Source organism: Ammospiza nelsoni, chromosome Z, assembly GCF_027579445.1.
Source record: "Ammospiza nelsoni isolate bAmmNel1 chromosome Z, bAmmNel1.pri, whole genome shotgun sequence".
Taxonomy (NCBI): Eukaryota; Metazoa; Chordata; class Aves; order Passeriformes; family Passerellidae; genus Ammospiza; species Ammospiza nelsoni.
This window is the reverse complement of record NC_080669.1, coordinates 15,641,163-15,653,141: the sequence shown is the minus strand read 5'-3', so window position 1 is coordinate 15,653,141 and position 11,979 is coordinate 15,641,163.

The window sequence follows — 11,979 nt, the reverse complement described above, 5'->3', positions numbered from 1 at the left end:
ACATTAGGTGACATCAATGACCTCGATGTTCAACTTCTGGTCTAAAACCCCAGCCCTTCATATGGAAGCGCGCTCTGGACAAGCCAGATGACAAAGCTTCTTCTTTTAACTGGAAATTCTTCTTTCTATCATCCTCACAATAATATTCTGGGAGCTGAATCATTAGTTGTTATATAAGCAAACAGACTTGTGCACATTGTGTTGAAATCATGAGAAATTATGAGACGGCTGGAGATGTGAGTCAGCAGGATCTGAAAAGTTTTGGCTTGTTTGCTGACCCCTGCAAGCTGTGAGCTTTCCTTGTCCCTTGGTGTTTAACTCACAGCAGAAACTGTCTGCAGTCTGCCTGTGCACACAGGCTGAGACAGACAAATCTGGTCTCAGGAGGTGCTCCTTTTCTTATGAAGAAATAAGCATTTCTGCCTATTCAACCTGGGGTGCAAGGATGACATTCTGTTTCCAGGGTTTTGTCCCAACTATCCATACTAATATTTGGCTAATTTTTTTCTGTATTATGAAAACGGGGAAATAAGAAGATAATGATCTAAGTTTGTTTACAGATAATGATTATTAAAGTTTTACAGATAATATTAATTTTATAGCTATTAAATTATACATTTGTGTAGCTGTATGCCTGTATGCATATTTTTTCATATAATGGAAACAATTTATAGATTAATTTCCCTCAAATACATAAGTAGTTTAGTAATGGAAATATGCTACAGGACACAGATGCTATTCTACATGACACAAGGATTCTAATTGGCATAAATAAGTCAATTTTAAAGGAATTCAGAAGTTTCATACATTCTAATTAACCTGCAGCTTTCCACATTATTTTGGTATTTGATGTACAAGTTGCAAATTTCCTTTCCTCTCTCTGTTGCCCTGGTGTTATTTCAAGAGGTTGAACGTACATTGACAGAGTTCGCAATTTTCAGGTGTTCAACATTTATATTTTTAAAATCAGCGGCAGTGGTGCACCTAGCTTTTAAGACAGTATTTGCCAAGCTTGTGAAGCTGAATTTCTCTTCCAGAAAACAAAATTTTCTCCCTCTCCTGGCAATCCCTGGCATGCATTCCCAGCACATCTGAATTCAGATACCCAAAGACATTCCTGCTAGCCAGTGTATAACCATACATTGCCACTTCAGTATGGCATTCTGGTAGAAACTGTCCTAGCCTCCGTAGCAGATCTGGAGCAGTAAGACTTGTAAATTTTCAAGGTAGGATTTAAATGTAGCAAAATCAACTACCAGAGTAAATTTCACTACCAAAGCAACATTTGCAAAATACAAGATAGTCTCAGATTCACAAGAACAGTGGTTTAAAGCTGACAATTATCTAAGACAGAGATTTTTAAAAAGGCACAAAACAATAGCTTAGCTTTACAAATTAGCTGGTTTAGCTCATGGTGCTTTAAGTGTGCCATTATTTGGTAAAGCCAGGTATGTTCATTTTGCTAGTCATGCTGGGATTGAACAATTCTCTGCCATGGTGTGATCTACCAGAGACCTGTTGGGAATGTACTGTGATTTAGTTTGCAGTTGATTGGTTTGACTAATACTTATGCTCTGTTAAACTTCAGGTAATGCCCTTCTGACACCAGAAGCCTCCGGCATCCCTCAGTCTATACCCATTCTGGTGTATTATAGACATGAAGCTTTCAGAACAGGCTGCTCACAGTCTCCCTTGCTGGCCTTTTTTAAAACCACACAAATTATTCCACTGTTAGTTTCGTTTCCCAGGCCAAGGAAAAGATGGGCCCAACAGTGTTGATAAACAGAATTTTAGCTATTGAATTCATAAGATTTCCACAGTGGGTGGAATAAAAAATACATTACATCCTCTGCTTTCTAAGTATAGAACAGATATTTCACCTACAATGAAACCTACTAGGCTAATCATGATACTTGGGAGTATGCATATTCAACTCCCAGGCATTTGCACATTAATCTGCTAATTAATTGCAGAGAAAAACAACAGAGCTGATCAGCTTGTGAGCACTCTGGGTGAACAGAATGTTCTAAAGGCTCAAGGGAGTTCAAAAAAGTTGGAAGTAAACATCCATGTGGTAAAGCTATTTTTCCTCAAATAGATGGCAGTAGAAAGGGGTGCCCAGGGGTAATTGGATGAATACTCCATTTATCTTAAGCTAGCACAATCAGAGAGGGCAAACAAAACAGAGTATGAGTGCTAGGCAACGGTCTGGACTGCAGCGCGCCACATGCTGCAGCTCTCACAGAAGCTGCTGAGTGGCTGGGAGCAGGCGGGTAGTATTTCAGTCCTTGGCTTCAGATGCAAGTGCTGTAAGTATCCCTGCATTCCACTCAGCTGCAGCTGTAACTGTCACTGGAAGTCTGCAGAGGCATCGAGCTGTTCAGGCTAGCCCTGACCTTTTACACTGCCATATATATCCCGAAACCATTCTGTCTTTCAGAAAGAATCCCATTCCCAGTGGTTTCTGACCACATGGGTATGTCTGTGAGTATGCAGGCACACTGTCACATGCTTACATGCTTTGGAAAGTTCTGCTCTCATTTTCTGCCTTCTAACCATTTCCATAAGCAGCTGGTCAGAGTCGAGCGTGTGGCCTGTTAGTGAAGAGTTCTCTGGAGGCAGCTTCTTACTAAATCATGACTAGGGACTCTTTCGTTTGTCTGTCTCTGGTTGATGGCTCTAGCTTGACCCTGAAGAAAGACAGGGCATGGACCAACAGAAAAACTATTTCCAAATCTGGCTTAAGTCTACATTAGGAGGCAGGGGGTTGGTGGTTTTTTTTAATGACATAGGTTTCAGCTACTGAGTTTCTCAGTTCCCTTGTGCAGAGGTGTCTCTCTGCCTGTCTGGTGATAAGACTAGTCTCATTTCAGCAGTAGCTCTTCTCTTTGTGGAGCTGCTGTTGATGCCAGCTATCCCCTTGGCATTGTCCCACATCCTCCTGTACAGACAAACAGCCTGCTTCAGGAAAGTCCACAAACTCTTAGCACTTGCCTTTGACAATGGGTTTCACATTTCTGCGTTAGCCTACAATAGACACTCACGTAACCAATTCCTTCCTTATCTAGGCTGCCAGTTCCACTGCTGCAGGGTATGAGCATCTGTTCCATTTTCTTCTGCAAGCTGGGTGCATTTTACTGGGGCTTCTTGCAAGCATGCCTCAGAAGATTCAGTCAGAGCAGAGTAGGGAAGTTTGCTTAGCTTTTAATGCTAACTGTGCTGACCTCATTAAAGTTGTTCTCCACAGATTGCCTTAGCTTATTTAAGAATAATAAAACTCTGGAATATATGCCACTAGTGCCTTAGGTACCCAGATACTGTCCTTGGTACCTTGGGTACCTCTGAACTCTGGCTGTCAGCCAGGGAGTGCAGGCAGACCATCCCCACTGAAATCTGAGGAGAAGCTCCCTTATCTCTGCTTTGGGTTTTGCTTTTTTTGCTCCCATTTATTGGTTACACCAAATTAGATTGGTGGTTTTCTGAGATGGAAGAGTGGCTGCTTTTACCTTGCCCTTTGTCTAAGGAATAAATACAACGTGGGGCAAGGTGACAGCTGCAAGACTTCCCATTTTCCACACATCAGGTTGATAGAGAAACATGTAAAATGAATGACAGAAATTTTGCGATAGAATTGTACTTTTTTTAAGAGAAAAAAAAATCCCAGAAAATGGTTTATTCTAGTTGATATGTCTCAGTGCAGAAATCCGTGTAGGCCTTCAGGCAGAACAAAGAAAAATTTAAAATCACAAATGTTCATCTGCAAAGAAAGCCAAATAAACCTTTATGCATATGAAGTGTGTTAGCTCTGCTTTACGTTGTAGAATGCCTACAAGACTTTTAAACAAAATATGTGTAGCCTTCTATGACACAAAGATCATTGTCTTAATTTAAAAGCTGAGCATGGCAAAGCAGGGAGACGCTTTTCTCTTTCTGAACACCTAAGCTGCTGGGGAGAGGGGGCTGAGGCTGATGCCAGAGGGCATTTTTCCAGTGTGTGAAGTTGCTTGCCCAGCCTTTTTGGCCTCACCACTACCTTTCCTCATCTGTTTGGGCACTTTGGATTTACAGCCATTAATAAAGCACCTGCTTCAAACACTGGTGTTAAACCAGGTGGGCCCCATGCCTTGCCTGTGCCACCCAGGCCAGTATCCTTTCACTCAAGTCCACTCAGCATCCCCAAGGTCTCTCCCCATCTCTGACCCTTTGTTCACTCCCACCAAGACACAAAGGGCACAGGCGTTATCAAGGTAGAATTTGGAGCCTCCAGAGAGAGGAGACAATACAGGGGCTGCTGGTTGTAGAGTACTCTGAGATGTGGGAAAGAGTCTCCTTTGCAAATGCAATAGTCATGGCAACGGTTTTCTTCAGCTTTTCCTGCAGAGCAGTTATTCAGCTTTAGACATAATTCCATATATTTGATTTGTAGTCAAACCCTGAAACTCCTTTTCTTTTACCATTCCAAACGCAGGGGTTGCTTAGCTTGCTTTTCCAGCTCTAGCATCAATGACTGCAAGAGCAGGATCAGGTCACAGCTGAATGAAATGCTCGTTTCTTAGACTTCTCTCTTAGAAGGATACAAATTTCCACCCTTTGCCAGAGTATCCCTGCATACCCTTTTGAGTGCTGCATTCTGCTGCAGTGCTCAGGAACCTCTGCACGTAGCATGAAGGCAGCTGCCTGGGAGAGGTACAGCAGAGCTGCAGTCTGCAGTGAGTACAGCCTCAGACAAGTAACAGCAGCTTCATTTGGCTGGAGTTGCAGCAGTAGTCAGCCAGCAGGTCAGCACACTAAGCGTCCTGGTAAGTGTGGCAAGCAGATGGGCAGTAGTAAATAACGACCAGAATCACACCTCAGCATTGAACTGAGACAGTAATTTTTATTTGCAGGCTCTTAGTATTCAAGATAGCTGTCTGTGTCATTCTTAAAGGATCTATGCAGCAATATGAGCAGACAGTTTCACTTGTGGGGACACTTTTTTCTGAACTAGCTATTGAAAGAGAATAACATTGAAGTGTAAATGACCAGAGGACTTCAACTGTAAAAGATTGGCTGAGGACTACACAGTAGGATACTACCTGCAAGTATGGACCTCTCACCAGAAAAGCAACTGGTACCTTCCGGAATCACACGGAAGGAATGATTTTGTAGAGGTGGAAGAAATCACTAGCAACAACAGTGCAACAGGTCAGGAGCCCAGGAACTTGAGTCTCTGGGTTGCTGAGGTTTGGTCCAAGCCTTTTTTTTCCTTTTCTAAATGTTTGTCTGCATGAGATTTCAGGATGGGCCTCATCTACCCCTATTTCTCTTAGACATATTCCCATTTTCTTTTCCTTGTTTTCTTTGCATAATCCTCCTATTAGTGTAATTTATAGACAGTATGCTACAGACATGTTTTCTTTTATCCACCATTTTAAATATCACAGGAAAAAAAGTAGGTTTACACTGCGGGGAAAAAATTAAAAAAGGTTATAAATACTGTAGACAGCATTTCAATAAATCAGCACTGGCAGAGGAATGCCAAAAGCCTCCCACAGCTGAAACTCTTCACCCTTGCTCATAGTGCTTGTGGCTCTCCTCAAGGAGCTTAGGTGGCCCTGGCCACCCCACTGTGGCAAAGGGAGCAGAGAGGAGCAAAGAGCAGAGAAGAGCAGGGGTCCAGACCCACCCTGCTTGCAGTGACCCTGAACTGCTGCAGGCAGCTTGCCTGTTGTTGACAGATGCCACTCACAGCCCTGGGGACACTGGGGGTGACTACCTGAGAAACCCTCTCACTCTGCTCAGCTCTTTCTGCCATCCCAGGCACCAATACTGGCTGCACTGAGGGTGCTTTGCAAGGGCTGTGGACACCCAGCAGCCCCTTGACTCGCAAACTTACTTTCCTGCAGCACAAGGGCACAGCCTGCACGTTGCTGAAGCACATGGTATGTCCATAAATGATTTTTGGCCTGAATTCTCGAGACAGAGATACACAGCTGTTATTCTCCTCATTTGCAGAAAAAGGAACAGTCAGAGCACAAAGCATTGTATGGGAAATCACAGCGCATGCAAGAACTGTCCCAGGTAGCACACCAGGTACCTCCCACAAGCATGGTGCTGACCAACATAAGCAATATTATAGATGCTGATCCAGACACTAAAGCCCCTCTTACTGCCTTCTCAGCAAGGAACTAATTGTTGCTCAGAGCTAACTGTCCTTAAATTTGGAACAGTCCATTTTCAGTATTCAGAAATAATAAATAATCATGTTTAATTTAACTGCTACCAGAAAAAGCAAAGGTTTCCAGTGCTGTTTTACATTTGTATTTCATATAACCAATACAAAACTGTGGTGATACCTAATGCAGGCTGGCTTACTGACTCACTGCTCGCACTCCTATCAAGTACACAAGGAGAAAAAAACACTGAAAAACTGTCTTAAATCTGTTCAAATATGCTTGAGAACTAGCATACTCTCCAGGGCAGCCTGTTTGGTTCTTGATTTGTTTACTTTTTGACAAATCAGGCACCCGTGTACTTCTTGTCTTGCTAATTCATAAATTCCTTTGCACCCGAGAAGTTTCAAAAATTGTTCTGCCAGGGCCTGTGCCCCGCAATGTGTTCATTGGTATAATTTTCTCATAATTCTTCTGGTAAAACTTCTGGAAACCAATTATTTTCAATCAGGTAACTTTTACTTACTTTCTTTTAATTTTCTTCTGATTTTCTCATAGCATTTGATCTCTTTTTGGGAGAGCTGAAGAGGATAATCAGAGGTTTCTTCCTTTTCAATTTCTGGGGTACTTACCAGCATCAATGCTGCGGTTTTGGCTTTCTGGTCTGCTAAGTTGCTCCCCCTGGTCCGGAACTGAATTCCTGCCTGGTGTCTCTTCACATGGACCACTGCAATTTTCTCTAGCCCTCTTAGAGCTTCTAAAATTTGCTGGATTAGCTCCCTGTGCATCAGTCCCTTTCCTCTCGTGTTGATCAGTTCTTTTCTTTTCAAATTTTGTTTGAAAGTTCTTTTCTTTTCAAATTTTCCCAAACGTGTGAACTACTCTAAAGGCATACTTTGAATCTGTAAAAATCATCCCATTTTCCTTTCTAGTCTTTTCAATGCCTTCAAAACTGCGTACAGTTCGCATGCTTGTGTGGACTAGCTTGCATTCAGGTGACCTGCTTCAATCATTTTTCCCGTTCTCCCATCCATGACTGCGTAGCTTGATTTTCTTTTTTTTTAATCACTCTGCTTGACTCATCCACAAACTACTTCTTTGTCTCGTCCAATTCTTCTTCTTCAAAATCCTCCCTGATCTTGGTCTGCAACTCGACCACTTCTACGCAGTTATGAACTAACTCCGCTGCAGCTTCTCTAAACAGAAACTGCGCAGGATTTTGCACAGTCATAGTCCTCCATTCTAAGTCCTGCGAGTGAATCAAAATGTTTTCATACTTCAGCAGCCTTGCATCTGTGAACCATTTGTCCGCTTTCTGCTGTCGTAAGCCCTGCATGTTGTGTGGTGCGAATATTACCAGAGGTGCTTCGAAGGTGACCTTCTTTGCTTCCTCTACTAGCAAAGCCACAGCCACAATTGCCTGCAAGCACATGGGCCAACCCCTGCTGACTGGGTCCAAAAGCTGGGACAAGTAACCCACAGGTTTCCTGACCCCTGCCCGGTCTTGCATCAACACCCAGAGTGCCATGTGATTGCTAGCATCCCAAACAACTGAAAGGGTTTTCTCATGTCAGGGAGACTCAGCACTGCGGCTGCCGTGAGTGCTTCCTTGATTTTCTTGAATTCTTCTTCTTTTTGTGTCCATTTGATCCGGTCTGTGGTGAGTTTCCCATAGAGAAATTTCACCTTTTTACTGTAGCTTTCAATCTACTGCTGGCAGTATCCTAACAACCCCAAAATCTGCCAGACCTCCCTTTTTGTCTGTGGGCATGGCAAGGCAATAATCCCTGACATCCTTTCTGTGTCCAGTTTCTTTTGCCCTCGGTTAACTAATGTCCCAAGTACCTGACCTCGGGCTCTGTGAACTGCAACTTTGACTTTGAAACCTTCAACCCCTTTTCTCTCAAAAAAAGTTCAAAAGATCAATTGTGCTTGCCCTTACTGCCACCTCCTCCTGACCTGCGACTAACAAATCATGTACATACTGTAGAAGCTTTGTCCCTCTGATGGGTACAAAATCACTTAAAACTTGTTCAACTGCCTGTCCAAATAAGTTTGGAGAATCCAAGAAGCCCTGAGGCAACGAAGTCCACCTGAGTTGCTGCTTTCTGTTCATCTCTAGGTTTTCCCACTGAAACGCGAAATAATCCCGGCTGTCCTCAGCGAAAGGGCAGGTCCAGAAAGCGTCTTTTAAGTCAATTACACTGTACCAAGTGTCTTCAGGAGAGAGATTGTTCAACAATGTGTAATGGTTTGAAACTGTGGGGAACAAAGTCTTAGTTCTCTGGTTCACAGCCCACAAGTCCTGCACCAGCCTAAACGTGCCGTCTGCTTTTTCACCACCAGAATTGAGGTGTTATGCCTTCACATACACGGCTCCAGTGTGTCTTTGTTTATTAATTCATCAGTCACTGCTTTCAAAGCCCTTCTCCCTTCCATGGAGAGGGGATATTTTTTAATCCGTATTGGGTCTTCTGGTCTTTCAATTTCAACCCAAATTGGTTCTATGTCCAGCCTCCCAACTTCCCCTGGAACATACCACACCCTCGGGTCTATTTTTTTCTTGTCTGGAACAGTGAGGCTATAAAGTCTCACCTTGAGCTGAGATTTTTCTACCGCCAACCCAATCCCCAGGGCAACCATCATGTCCCGCCCCAGCAAATTGAAGTCCGCATCCTTGGCCAATAAAATATTTCCGCTGCGCTATTTCCTGTGTCTATTTCTACATTTTTTATGATTGGAACTTTGAAAGGATCTCCTGTTGCTCCAGTCACCATCATAGAGTCATTGCTCAGAGAGCACCCCTTTGGTAACTGTAGCACCATTGTCCATTCTGCCCCCGAATCTACCATAAACCATGTTTCTTCCTTGTGGCATCTCACTCTTAGTTTTATCAAGGGCTCCCTCAGTGTTCCAGACCCCAAACTGAAAACGCCCTGACATCTCTAATCCTCCTGAAACATTGCCTGGTCCTTGGCTTTGTTGGGACAATTCTGTCAGATGTGCCCCTTCTGTTTGCAGTAAAAGCATTCAAAATTTTGCCTCTGTTTGCCTGAGCCCTTCCCCTGCGACAGACCTGATTTCTTTGCCGGCGCCTTTTTTGCCATGTCTTTCTCTTGCTCCTGCTTCTGCGCCTCCCTTACTGCTGCCACCAGAACCTTGGCTTGAATCTTTTGTTTTTCCTCATCCTGTCTCATGTACACTTTCTGGGCTTCCCGCAGCAATTCTTGCAAACCTGCTCTTGCCACCCATCTATTTTCTCTAGCTTTTTCCAAATGTCTCCCCAAGATTTCGCCACAAACTGTGTTTTTAACAGCACCATTCCCACCGGGGAATGAGGGTCTGTTCCTGAGTACATTCTCAGACCCTTCCAGAGCCTTTCCAGCCACTCTGTGGGGGTTTCGTCTTTCCCTTGATATTCTCTGAGCACTTTGATCATGTTATGCCCCTTCGGTACCACTTGCCAGATACCTTGAATGACCATATTTCTTAAATTTATCATCTTTTGCCTCCCCTCCTCCGTCTGGGCTTCCCAAGACGGCTTCTGGTTTGGCCACTGCTCCTCCCCGGCCCCCCCGTTTGGGTTCCATTTTTCTCAATCCTTGATCGCAGCTAACCAGATCTTGTTTCTCTCCTCGTTGTTAAACAGCGATCTGAAGATCTCTTGGAGATCCTCACAGGTGTATATGCTGGTTCCCAAAAACTCATCTAACCTCTCCGCCACTCCAAAAGGATCATCCATTAATTTTCCCATTTCCTTTTTGAACGCCCTCACATCACTGGTGTCAATCGGGGTGTGCACGTGTCCAATAACCCCCGGAGCCATCGGCATCTCCCGTAAGGGATAGATGCCGAGTTTTTCCTCCTCATCCCCACTGTCCCCCACTGTCGCCTTCCTTGTTCGCCATCTCATTCATCGTGCCGGGGGAGAGACATCCCTAGAGACGTCTACCTTTCTTTCCTCAACTTTCAGAGACACCTGTGGCTGTGGCTGTGCCGCTGCCGCGTGGCCATGTGGGAAAGTGGATGCCGCCGCCTGATTCGGTGGTGGCGGCGTTGCGGTTGCCTGAGCTTGTGGAGCCCCTGCTTTGGGAGGCATCCCTGGTGCCACTTGTGCGTGCACAGGATAGGGCTGCTGCAGGAACACAAGGTAAGGGGGTGGAAGATTTTCCAACGGTTCCCATTCCTTCCCTGCTTTTGCCGCGTGCTGGAGAGCTCGTACCAGGTATAGACCCGAACAAGCATGTCTCCACATGTCAGCATCCTCAGGATCCCGCGGGCTGCAACTGGCCACGTGGTCAAACAAAGATTCACAAGTCCAGGTTTCAAACGTGCCAAATATCGGCCAGACCACATATTTTCTAATCTCCCTCCCTCCCCATTTTTCCATACATAAATGGATCATTTTCTCCTTGGACTTTCTCACCCTCCGCGGGTTTTTGTCCCAGTGTTCCAGCATCCACCCCAGGGAACTATCTCTGGGGATTTCTGGTAGAATTCTTCCAGGGACCTGGGAAGGTTTTTCCTGAGCTTTTCTCTGATATCTGCTCTTTCCCAACCCCATTTTCTAAAGGAATGTTATGATTTTTCTTACCTTCTCTTGTTTTGCCAGGATGTCCATCGTGGGTCCCGTCTTTCTCTCTGATGTCGGGTTTTCCGACTCACAAAAAGCTGCCAGCCTGACCCAGTTGAACAGCGAACTGTTCTGCCGACTTTTTGGGCTGTTTTTCTTACCTGTTTCCTCCGGTTTCAGAAGGCGGACAGGTTCCTGGAATTTTCCAGGCTTGTCTCTCCCCTCCTGATCCCAACCGTAACTGGTTTTTCCCCCTAGACTACCCCCGAGCCCCGGGTCTCCTATGTTTGAAAAAGCCTTGCATTTCCCCCTTGACTGATCAAGTCCCTCGTGGGATGGTGAAACTGTGATCTTGGGGTCTGCACTTGCCTCGTGACAAAGTCACATCTCACACACGCGTCTGATCACGCTCCACCCAACCACATGATACTTACGATTCTTTTTCCCACATGGATTTCTTCGTGCACGTTGCATTTTACGAGTTAAAAAAACCTTGGGTCTCAGAGATCTCTCTAGATCTTTCTGAGCTTTGCTGAGAAGTGGGCCCTTTATCTTCCTTGGCTGTGGTTCTGGTTTCGGCTCACGACTCCGGTTATGGTTCGTGGCTCCGGTTGCGGCTCTTTGTGAATTTGATTGGTTTTTCAGAATCCAATCCCGCTCAGGCTGCTGAAATCAGTGGGGCGCCCCCCGGGTGGGAAAGGGATCCTGAACCCCCAGTGTCAAATCACGTCGGGGTCACCAAAGTGTTAAAAATGATCAAATAGGAAGCTAAATTTATAAGAAAATTTAACAAAGATTTATTAGATTGTCAGCAAAATAAAATTTCAAAAAACAACCACTACAGCTAAGGCAGCGTCAACCCCAGGATCGGTGCTGGGTGAACCTGGATCAGACTGACAGTGTCAGGGTCTCCCCTGTGGTTCAGCCCAACAGCTTCTCGCAGCGAGCTTATATACAGTTTATTCTGCCTAGGGCAGAAATGACTGAATGTTCCTTTGTGTCCCTTCACATGCAGAACCGGGGCCATACATGTGCAGGGGTAGACACAAGTCCGATTCCAGGTGTCCAGATGATGTCAGAGCACTCAGGAGAAGTCAGTATTCACATGTAAAGGGTGGCACTGGTAGTAGATGCAATCTCTGATGAGCAGATCACTCTTGAGTGGCCCGGATATTTCAGGGAAGTCAGTGATCATGGCCCAGGAAGGTTCCATTCATACGTTAACAGGCTTGATATTGTCTTAACGTTGTCCAG